General features: G+C 39.5%; 1 long non-coding RNA gene across 1 annotated transcript; it reads right to left on the bottom strand.

Annotated features, from left to right (window-relative positions):
• Nucleotides 1-217: 217 nt before the first annotated feature.
• Nucleotides 218-1587, bottom strand: LOC127643620 (uncharacterized). Its single transcript, XR_007970545.1, has 3 exons — nt 1484-1587; nt 380-586; nt 218-290 (listed from the first exon to the last, which is right to left on the bottom strand). It is a non-coding gene; the product is annotated as an uncharacterized LOC127643620 (long non-coding RNA).
• Nucleotides 1588-12321: the final 10734 nt, after the last annotated feature.

Below are 12321 nucleotides of genomic sequence, written 5' to 3' on the forward strand. Positions count from 1 at the left end.
TAAAATGTAATAAGCACACATTAATTGAAGTAATTTACTGTAGTAAAAAAAACTTACAGAACTGGACAGTTCTATGTCTTTTTGCATAGGACATATGTAGATGACAGCATGTCCCATATTTTCTTTTAGAGTCTTAATTGTGTATCCTGTGTTTGGGGAAGGAAACACCACCAGATTCCTAGATCGGGTCATGACTGATGTTTTTAAAATCTCAAATCCCCCACAGTTACCAAGTTTTGGATATGTAGTTAGAATGTAGTCTTTGAAATCTTCTGCATTATTTTCATCACCTGTAAAAAAGAAAATATAAAGCAAAAAATTTTAGAAGCAAAACTTTTAACAACTTTTGTTTATAAACAAAAACGTACATGATACCCACCAAGAAACGTAACTTTTTTCTCTCCTAGTCCTGCAGCTTCCAGTTCCTCCCTTTCAAATTTAGTTGGTGCAACACTTTGTGTTATGCTACTTAAGCAGCAGAAAACTCTTGTGAAGCTACTGCGATGTCTTGCAGAACGACTACGAAGACTTAAAGGTCTCCTGCTGGCTTCTGCTCCATAGCTTGCGAAAAGTCTATTTACTTCAACTGTAAATTTGAAAACAATGTCAATGTAAACTTAACCCATAACAATGACATTTTAAAAATGCTTTGTTTAATGTGCATGCTTTTTTTTATTTTGAAATATAACGTTGAAAAAACACATGACAGAAATTGTAGTACGTTATAACTTTTAGACCTTAATAGACTTACATAGATATCCCACAGGAATTTGTGAGACTACAGCTCTGTGTCTGAAACTAATGTTACTCCCTATCTCCTATATCAGTGTATCAGTATAGGCGGCTCAATCAGGTACTGTGCAAGCAAATATCACCTGCAGAGATGATTGTTCGTCAGTTTGATGACGACTGAGAGTCATGTTGGGCAAAACACGTAACAGCTACTTCAAATCTAGTGTGCAAAACTGATTTTCATTAATGCTCATTGCTTTATGTGTTTGATCTGCTAAAATCCTGATTTATAACTGCGACATGATCTGACAAAAATCACCATACCTTGGTTAAAAAGCGGCTTTATGCAGTGATTTTGGATATTTTAACGCACAGCGCAACATCAAAACAAATGACGAACAAATCAGCTGCGGTAAGTTACGTTAACGTCAAGAGTCAAAGACATCAACTGTGGCTACTCTCGGCCAAGACACCAAAGAGAGACGATCATGTGCCGAGAAGGCTATTAGGCAAAAAATAAAGTGACGAAGTAGATTCGTCTGTGAGAGACTAACGTTAGGCCAGGATGGGGCGGGTGTCTGACTAAAACAATACACCATACGTAAGCTACGCGACAAATGCCTCGTTTAAATGGGTCATATTATTTATAACATCACAAATAATATGTCATAATAATGGCATAAATCATATGTGAACAAACACATTCGCATAGAGACGAACAACAAAATGTAAGAAAAGGAACTTTTCTTACCATCCACTGCGTTTTCGTTATGTCCTTGAGTTCCAGATGGAGTTGCTGTTCGGTCTGGGACATTGGAGTGAGAAGTTAAACCATCCACATCATTAGCGAGTTTTCTGAGAATATTGGCGATATCTGCCATGGTCCTACTTGAACGTAATTATTGTGTATTAAACATGCAAGACGTTAAAATGGCGCCACAGAAGCAAATTAAGCGGGACAAAGTCTTGGTCCCTCTAACTGTCCAATGACAGTGCGTGTTACATTTACAAGCGGGAGACAGGCGAAAGGTGATTGGTTGCTCCCACGTGTGTACTGTCCAATGGCATTTTTTTAACTCGATTGACAAATGGATAAAGAAAAGCATTTGGCAAATAGATAGAGAAATGGTTTGCCAAATGCTTTAAAAAAAAGCGATTTAACATGTGCCTTTAAAATGATTTATTAAAGTATTTTTTATTGTTTTATTAATCTACGTTTTAAAACATGAATTAAATAAACAATGTTAAATGTGTCTATTTATTTATACATTTAAAATGTTTTTATTTATTTGTTGTTTTATGGTTTTATTGCAATACATTTAAAAACACGAATTAAATAAACAACTTTAAAAATGTCTATTAATTTGTCCATTTAAAAGTGATTTATTTATATAAATTTTTATGTTTGAATTATTAAACTGATATATTGAATCTTCATTTTATTTTAAGTGGCACTCCAGAGGGCTTTTTCACAAAAGCAGAATTTAGAAATCCAGGATAAGAGATAAAGCTGGGCTTGACCTAGTGTGATCAGTGCATCCTGGCTTTATCAGTTTCACAAAGGCCAAACCAGTCTCAGGAGGAGCGGCTATGTCAAGCCAGGTGTAAGTAATTCAGATAAGTGGGTTTCAACAGCTTTCTTCAAGAGACCACACGGTCCATCACAGATTCATTGATGCTACAATGGATAAGTTGCGTGCGCCATACTTCACAGCAAATGAGCAACATCTTTTAATGGAGACTTACGACGAATTGAAGCACATCATACTCAGAAAAGGAAACACTGCCGCTATTATAAAGGAGCGAGAAAGGGCATGGCAAACAATAGCGGATCGACTGAATGCGTAAGTAGCTACTGAAAACGTCATAATTATACATTCAAGGAGTTACTTGTCATTTGCTCAAATGAACAACTGTAAACTTAAAAATGAACAGTGGAAGTCAATGTTGTAACGTGTGAATCTGACCGCTGATTAATTTATGTTACTCTTTTTTGTTACACATCCTATCAATATTTATACAGAACAAACATGACTGGACCAAAGAGGACCTGGCAACAGGTCAAGATCAAATATAAGAACATTTTGCAGACTGGTAAGTGTCTGATAAAATATTGACTATAATGTATAAATGACTTAGAAGGTGCCTGCTCACATATTTTATTCTCTTACTTATTTTAGCTGTTAAAAAAAAGGCTCATGTGTCTGGCACAGGGGGTGGCCCACCATCCCCAGAATTCACGCCAGCAGAAGAGCTGGCCCTCGATATAAACAAAGGGAGGCCTGTTTTAGAAGGTATCCGGGGGGACAGCCACTGACTCTGTCCCACCCATGGAAACTTCCCCCTTCATACACGGTACATTATTCCACTACTGCATATGCAACGTAATCAAACATTTTTGTAGATATGGACTGACTGACATTGTCTTGCAGTATCTGCCAACACACTTTCTCTTGTGGAGCTACCCGAGGATAACATTAATCCAGTGAGTATTATTCATTAAAGGCATATAGGCTAGGCACCTGTCAACAATAGGTTAATATGAGTTTGGTTAATGTGGCAGGGTGAAAGAACTTCTGCAGCAGACGATGAGGAGACTCTGTCAGTAGACTCAAGAAGGCTGGAGGTATCATGTCACTCTTGTGGAAATACTTTAATTTAATTCATAATGGAAAAGAAGTCACTGATGTGATGCTCATAGAAAATATCATATTTATAACAGGACTCAGATGGTGTACTGCCTGAGAGCCAATCTGGGAACATAGTAAGTATTAACTGAACATTTACATTTACTCATTTGGCAGATGCTTGTATACAAAGCAACTGACATTTGAGGAACAACATACAAACAATAGTAAAGTAAGAGATCTATGAGTAACAATAGATATGAGCGCTAAATACTTGTAAGAGCTACTAACACATAGGCCTACGGCATCAATGGGATAAATACCTAGGTGAAGCAGTAAGATTGAACAAATAGTGCAATCAAGACAACAGGACATCTTACCATGCACAATTCATGCCCTTCTAATTGATATGTGTCTTACAGGATTCAAAAACTGTCAGAGGTCTGTACAGCATACACTTAAAAAAACAAATTGAATTGGCAGACATACAAATCACATATCACAAAAGAAAACTGCAGGAATTGGACCTAGATATGGAAATCAAAAGAAAGACACTAAAGAAACTGGACTTGGAAATCCAGAAACTACAAAAAGAAGTAAGTTATGTTTCAATGCACGCTGTAAGCATGACTGTAGGCTCCTGCACAACTTATTAATCATTCTTTTTTCTCTCCCAAGCTCTCGGCAGACAAGTGACCTCATTAAAAGAAAAACATTGTGACATCCTCACCTTTGTTGAATACACGAAAAAGCAAAAAATCAACTGAAATAGTTAACAACGTATTGGTCTCTGATCAGTCTGCCATTGACATTATCTGGAAATATTGCCGGATTGTCCCAGTCCATCTCCACGGCCACTCTAGGAGCCCTTTCCTTCCTGAGACAGGCAATGTTGTGAAGGACAGCGCATGCAACAGTGATATCACAGGCCCTGTCTGGGGTGACCCTCAGGTGGTGAAGGCACTGGAAATGGGACTTAAGAAGGCCAAATGCCATTTCTATTCGGGCCCTTGTTCTTGCATGGCCAAGATTATATGTGCGTTGTGCTGCTGTCTGGGGGTCTGCAAAGGGTGTAAGTAAAAATGTGACAGGCATAACCCTTGTCTCCCAGCAGCACACCAGAGAATTCACCTGAGAACACAAAGTGTTATGGTTACATCAACGTAGAGTAAAACCTTTGACAATGTCATGATGGTCAAGATGCTCATCCAAACAAATTGGGTGGCTTACCTTGTGATAGTCGCTGGTTAATTGCAGAGGCCCGAAAGACTCGGGAGTCATGGACTGAGCCAGGCCACTTTGCCTCGCTATTGCTGAAGATGCAGTCAGCATCACAGATCATCTGAAGCAATAAGTGTTGAGGTCATTTAATGCACATAATAAATGTATGTAGTTGATAGTAGGTCTAATCATAACCCACTCTTACCTGAACATTGATACTATGAAAGGATTTTCTGTTAACAAAATCACCTTCATGTGCACCAGAGGGGTGTTTTATCCTAATGTGTGTGCAGTCCAGCGCACCAATAACATTAGGGAATCCTGTATCAAAAAAGGAAAGAAAAGTATTCCACCTGTTCTAAAGTTTCTTTTGTGATGTGTAGCCTAATTCATGTTACCTGCAATGTTGTAGAATCCCTCCTTGATATAGTTCATTCTTCTGTGGCCGGGAAGGTTATGAAGATGTGCGTATATCCTTTTAATGCCAAATACACACTTCTGACGGTGCGGCAAATAGTGGCTTTGCTAAGATTTTCAGCATCTCCTACTGCATATAGGAACATACCACTAGCGAAAAATCTGAGCCCAATACAGATCATCTGTGAAATGGTCAAGGCATGGCTCCGTGCGGTGCGGTGCTGAATTTTGGGACCCAACAGTCTGCACAGGTAGCGGATGCCATCCCCAGAAAAGCGGTAACGCTCTTGCAGGTAATTGTCGGGAAAAGCCAATCCCGAAACTCTCTTTCACGTCTGAAAGCCCTTCTCAATATAAGTGCTTCATCATCTATGATGTCATCCAAAAATGGGCATGCCATTGTAAAGGACGAAACATGTGTTTAGAGCTACTTATATTGCCTGACTTGATTGACAACACTTTTGCTTCTTTATCAGCCATTTCTCTAATTCCCTCATCACATACAATAGCCTATTAAAGACCTATCTGTCAAACTTAGAACAACAGCAGTCTTCAAAAACACAATTGAACAGTAACAATGCCCATATGGATAATTATTATTATAGTTAATAATTGTAGGCTACCATCATAATGTTACAATAATAATAGTACTTGACTGAATGCCAATATGTATCTGAGGTATTTTAATGCAGGCTGATAAAAATTGCGCTGAACACATAGATGACAAAACGGAATAACTGACAAAACACATTGGTTTCTGATCGGCGTGACCACTGACTGAACAGATAAGGCACCAGGATTGACTAAGCCTGGCTGTTAGCCTGGTCTGGAGCAGGCTAGCTGCACAGAATAAATCGCCATGGTAACTTATGTGCTACTGCTTTCGTGAAACCGAGACCCGGCTTAATTCAGCCAGGATATCTGGAAAATCCCGGCTTAATCCGCTATCTTGGTTTTGTGAAACAGCCCTCAGGTCCTCCATACCTGAAGATTATTTAAAGTGTACTTGGAATTGTTTACATTATTTGTCACAACACCCAGTGGCAGGAAAAAAAAAAATGGAGAAGACAGAGTCAGCCAGCTAAGACCACCACTGACCAGCTAAGACAACACTGACCAGCCTGACCAACTAAGACCAGCTAAGACCAGCTAAAGCCAACACTGACCAGCTAAAACCAGCCTGACCAGCTAAGACCAGCCTGACCAGCTAAAAAAAGTTTTCAAAACCCCTCTAAAACCAGCCTGATAAACCAGCTATGACCAGGCTGGGAGACCAGCCAAAACCAGCCTGACCATCTTAGGCTGGTTTAAGCTGGATTTTTCAGCAGGGAGAGTGTACACATTAGAGAAAGCTCTGACAGAGAGTTTAATGGACATGAATGCAAAATATCTGATTTTAGGGTGTGGATAGAGCAAGGTCAGATTCATAATGCTACGTTCACACCGGACGCGAATAGCGTGTCAAATTCGCGCCTACCGCGTCTAGTTATACGCTTGACCACTTTGAATCCATTCGCGCGTCAAGAGCGAAATTGACGCGCGTAAAAACAAAAGTTTGAAGCGAAATTTACACACGTGACGCGCGTCGGAGGCGAAATCCGATGACGGCCATCTTTTTACAAGATGGCTGATGTTGATCGAGCATTCGTGGAGAGAGTCACCGCTCTTTATTTGCTCTGGAGAGCAGAACAGCGGCGTAAGGGTCATCGTCGCCGTACTTGGGTCCACCAGCGAGGGGCGCGGGACATGCTGGAGAGGAGCCACTGCCAGGTCTGGGTCGGGTTGCGGCCAACAACTCCTCCAGAGAGGCACTCCGGGTGAGGGATGTCTTCATGGCACACTTCTCGGCGGAGGGAGCAGTACCATGGCAGCCGACGGAGTAGTTTGAAGTCCTCCTCATGACTTCCCCACAACGGCTCTTTTAAGAGCCACCCACAAAACCTATAAAGACTAAAAAATAGTCCATTATTATTATATTTTGTATTTTCTTTCCCAGGATGTCAGCCCCAGTTCCAGGATTTCAGGTCCACAACATGCACATTTATTAAGTTGAGACTTTTTAAAAATGTCAGGTTTTCCATGGTAGTATATCAGGTTAAATTATTTATTTATTTTTGTTTTGATGATAAATGGAGCCAGCCTCCAAAAGTAATTAACCTGTCCTGTGTTTTTTTCCTTATTCAACACTGTCCAGACACTAATGTTGGTTGTCTTTACATTACAATAATAATGAAAGTTTACGTCACTTTACCTCCTGAGTGACAGCAGGCAGCTAGGCTCCTGGTTGGTTAACGCGGCGCGAATTGACGCCAAAGTTCAGATTTTTCAACTCGGGCAGCAGACGCGAATTCGCGTCAAACGCGTGAATGCACAAAATGCACCATTCGCGCGTAACGCGCCAGACGCTCAATACTATGGCAAGCCAAGAGGGTCAGAAATACGCCATAGATTAATCGCGTTTAAAGCCAAACTCCGTCAAATACGGCGTTTAAACCGTATTGAACGCCGTAAAATACGGCGTTGTAATTACAAACGCCGTAAAAGACGCGCGAAATACGTCAATGACGCCGTATTTGACGGCGTTTTAGTGTACATGGAAAGCGGCACTTTTTACGCCGCTCATCTCGCCATATGACGCCGTAAAAAACGCAGTTTTGGTTGCACAGAGCGCGCGTTATTTTACGGCGTTTTGCTTGTATTATAATGAGCCACGCCCACTGATTTCCACAGCCACTAAGTTCGAACTGGTCTCTCCCAATCAATGATGAACTGAGTCAGACCAGACCAATTCAGCACGGATCATTTGTGGTAATCCAATGCTCCTAAGGAGTTATCGACATTAAAACAAGGAAAATAATCCAGTTCGCTAAAGATGGACAGAAGAAGCTTCATTTTGCACTGCAAGCGAACATTAAATGACTGCTCTCATCAGCTAACACAGGATGCTGGACCCAATGTTCAGTCAACTTTAGTGAGGTAAGGATTGCTTTCAAACATAAAGCAAATATAGCGTAAAATATTTTACGCTGCTTGTATCAATGCATTGCCCAATACTACGAGATTGTTGTGATTTTTTTGGTGTACATGTCATCATCATTGGTCTTCATCTAAAACAAACTGTAGAACACTTTGGCTGGGTGTAATGAAGATATTATAATTATTTTATTGTGTAGGACCAGGCCTATCCACTAGTAAAATACCACCAGTAACTTGCATACATTATCAACGTGTATTTTAGGCTATTTTCTCAACAAATCCTTTTACATTTACCGCCCGGTATATGCAAAACAAGAATGAAAAATATAAGTGAATACATAAAACAGTGCCATTCATTAGGCCACAAACAACAGAACATTTTTAAAATATAAAATACTGGTTTCAGGCTGGAAACAATGCAGAGAAGTTTTGAATGGGCAAGAGGGAGGCTGATCATTGTGCCGGCAGCGGATCGGTTGCTCCGTGACATAGCGGAATATATTGCAGAAGTAAACGCACGTAGGCAACATGAACAACAAGGTACATTACAAATCTTTGAATTATTATTTAACAGAATGTCTTTGAATATAGCCTACAATAAATTATTACAAATCTACAGGTACTGATATAATATTTGTTTATGTAAGCTAAGTATTTATGGGTATTAACATTAACTAGCATTCATTATTTATTTATTTTTGTAGTAAAACTTGTAGTAAAGATCACTTAGTCTACATAGTGGACGGACATGGTTATTAAATTAACTGTTCTGACAATGATATTCGTAGCACAGATGACATTCTTACCATTTTAAATACATTACATTTTAAATTTAACGTAAAACATTGTATTCCCTTAATATTGTGTTTCTAGATAAACCTCTCTTTGTGACTTGTAAAATTTGATTGGATTACAATTATTTATCCTTGTTATTATTGTTGCAGCCAGTTCCAGTTATCAGGCTCCACTTACTTGTAGTGGAGGTAGAGGAGCGCCCCATTACAGCATCACTAGAGAGCAACTTTCTTTTCTGACCTCATGTAGTTTTTCTCTTCGTTCGATAGCTGAGATTCTGCAAGTGTCTTTGGCTACAGTCAAACGACGCATAAAGTAAGTTGCATCAAGATGTAGGCAAATTTCATTTTAAACTATTTGATGCGCATGAAATGAGCATTGTATTTACATTTGCATTTAACTTGTGCATTCCCTTTCAATTCATGCATTCCCTGGGTATCAAACTTGCATTTCTATAGTGCCATGCTCTACTATTTGAGCTACAAGAACATGTTTAGCATTCTCAGCGCATGGTTGTTCCATTGTTGGATGAATGCAGTCAAGTCCCTGTTAATCTGTGGTAAGTAGACATAATGAAGGGCCCAGAGATGCATTTCATTGTCTATGTCCACTATACCTTCACTCTCAAGGAAGTGGAAGAGGTTATAATAAACATTAGTCAATCCCCGCCACATGTCACCCCAGAGCCTCTCAATACGCTGGTTATGAGTGCTCCTGCCTCTGATAGCACTGCCTCTGTCTGAGCCCCTGAAAATGTTCATCATCACACAGACATCATTATTTTCACCTCCATGATCTGTTCTGACCCTGGAAGGCACTCCATATCTGGCCACAGCATTCAAAAAGCAATCCATTACAGTGCTGCTGCGGTTGTTGTTTGAGGCACGGAGAAAGACTATGAGGCGACTGTAGCCATCTATACCTCCATGAATGACAATTCTCCATCTAAAACATAGAGAAACACTGTTATAATACAAGACATTAAGAACAAAAAGAATATACATTACAGTACATCTTCCAAATATTTTCATAATCGGAAGTTTATGAATACTTTTTATAATTTATACACTTTATTAAATGTAACGTATAATACAAAAAAAACATAGCCCTGTACCTTATCAATTTGTGGTTGCCATCAAGGTGCCAAAGGGAGTTTGGTCCAGCTACACTGTACAGTCGCCTCTGTGGTCTTTGTGACATTGCTCTTAGAGCTGCAGCACTGGGGTTGATTCGCACTAAACTCCTTCTCACTCTGTCTCTTTGCACCCGTACTCCACCTGCCCGTAACTGTGCCCTGACAGCCTCAGACCCAAGCTGGTCATTCCCAGCCAGCCACAATATCTTTGATCATGTCATCGAGGGCATCATCAGTTACATCAGAATATGTCACAGACTGATTCAAATTGAACTTCCTGAAACAAACAATTCAAACATAACTATTGTTTATTATCAAGATAATGCTAAACATGTTCTTGTAGCTCAAATAGTAGAGCATGGCACTATAGAAATGCAAGTTTGATACCCAGGGAATGCATGAATTGAAAGGGAATGCACAAGTTAAATGCAAATGTAAATACAATGCTCATTTCATGCGCAACAAATAGTTTAAAATGAAATTTGCCTACATCTTGATGCAACTTACTTTATGCGTCGTTTGACTGTAGCCAAAGACACTTGCAGAATCTCAGCTATCGAACAAAGAGAAAAACCACATGAGGTCAGAAAAGAAAGTTGCTCTCTAGTGATGCTGTAATGGGGCGCTCCTCTACCTCCACTACAAGTAAGTGGAGCCTGATAACTGGAACTGGCTGCAACAATAATAACAAGGATAAATAATTGTAATCCAATCAAGTTTTACAAGTCACAAAGAGAGGTTTATCTACAAACACAATATTAAGGGAATACAATGTTTTACGTTAAATTTAAAATGTAATGTATTTAAAATGGTAAGAATGTCATCTGTGCTACAAATATCATTGTCAGAACAGTTAATTTAATAACCATGTCCGTCCACTATGTAGACTAAGTGATCTTTACTACAAGTTTTACTACAAAAATAAATAAATAATGAATGCTAGTTAATGTTAATACCCATAAATACTTAGCTTACATAAACAAATATTATATCAGTACCTGTAGATTTGTAATAATTTATTGTAGGCTATATTCAAAGACATTCTGTTAAATAATAATTCAAAGATTTGTAATGTACCTTGTTGTTCATGTTGCCTACGTGCGTTTACTTCTGCAATATATTCCGCTATGTCACGGAGTAACCGATCCACTGCCGGCACAATGATCAGCCTCCCTCTTGCCCATTCAAAACTTCTCTGCATTGTTTCCAACCTGAAACCAATATTTTATATTTTAAAAATGTTCTGTTGTTTGTGGCCTAATGAATGGCACTGTTTTATGTATTCACTTATATTTTTCATTCTTGTTTTGCATATACCGGGCGGTAAATGTAAAAGGATTTGTTGAGAAAATAGCCTAAAATACACGTTGATAATGTATGCAAGTTACTGGTGGTATTTTACTAGTGGATAGGCCTGGTCCTACACAATAAAATAATTATAATATCTTCATTACACCCAGCCAAAGTGTTCTACAGTTTGTTTTAGATGAAGACCAATGATGATGACATGTACACCAAAAAATCACAACAATATCGTAGTATTGGGTAATGCATTGATACAAGCAGCGTAAAATATTTTACGCTATATTTGCTTTATGTTTGAAAGCAATCCTTACCTCACTAAAGTTGATTGAACATTGGGTCCAGCATCCTGTGTTAGCTGACGAGAGCAGTCATTTAATGTTCGCTTGCAGCGCAAAATGAAGCTTGTTCTGTCCATCTTTAGCGAACTGGATTATTTTCCTTGTTTTAATGTCGATAACTCCTTAGGAGCATTGGATTACCACAAATATCCGTGCTGAATTGGTCTGGTCTGACTCAGTTCATCATTGATTGGGAGAGACCAGTTCGAACTTAGTGGCTGTGGAAATCAGTGGGCGTGGCTCATTATAATACAAGCAAAACGCCGTAAAATAACGCGCGCTCTGTGCAACCAAAACTGCGTTTTTTACGGCGTCATATGGCGAGATGAGCGGCGTAAAAAGCAGCGCTTTCCATGTACACTAAAACGCCGTCAAATACGGCGTCGTTGACGTATTTCGCGCGTCTTTTACGGCGTTTGTAATTACAACGCCGTATTTTACGGCGTTCAATACGGTTTAAAACACCGTATTTGACGGAGTCTGGCTTTAAACGCGATTAATCTATGGCGTATTTCTGACCCTCTTGGCTTGCCATACAATTCGCGCCATTCGCGAATGAGGCGAGGCGTATTCGCGTCTACCGCGCCGCGCTCTACACCTCATTCGCGCCGCAGGAATTTTTTACGCGCGTAACGCGTCTTTGCATTGACTTAACATTGAAATCACTCGCGCCTGACGCGCTATTCGCGTCCGGTGTGAACGCAGCATAAGGTTTCAAAAAAGAGCTGCATGGAATTTTTGGAAAACTTTGACAACCATTGTAAGTTTCAGCATT

The sequence above is a fragment of the Xyrauchen texanus genome, chromosome 5 (genome assembly GCF_025860055.1).
Source record: "Xyrauchen texanus isolate HMW12.3.18 chromosome 5, RBS_HiC_50CHRs, whole genome shotgun sequence".
In the NCBI taxonomy this organism is placed as follows: domain Eukaryota; kingdom Metazoa; phylum Chordata; class Actinopteri; order Cypriniformes; family Catostomidae; genus Xyrauchen; species Xyrauchen texanus.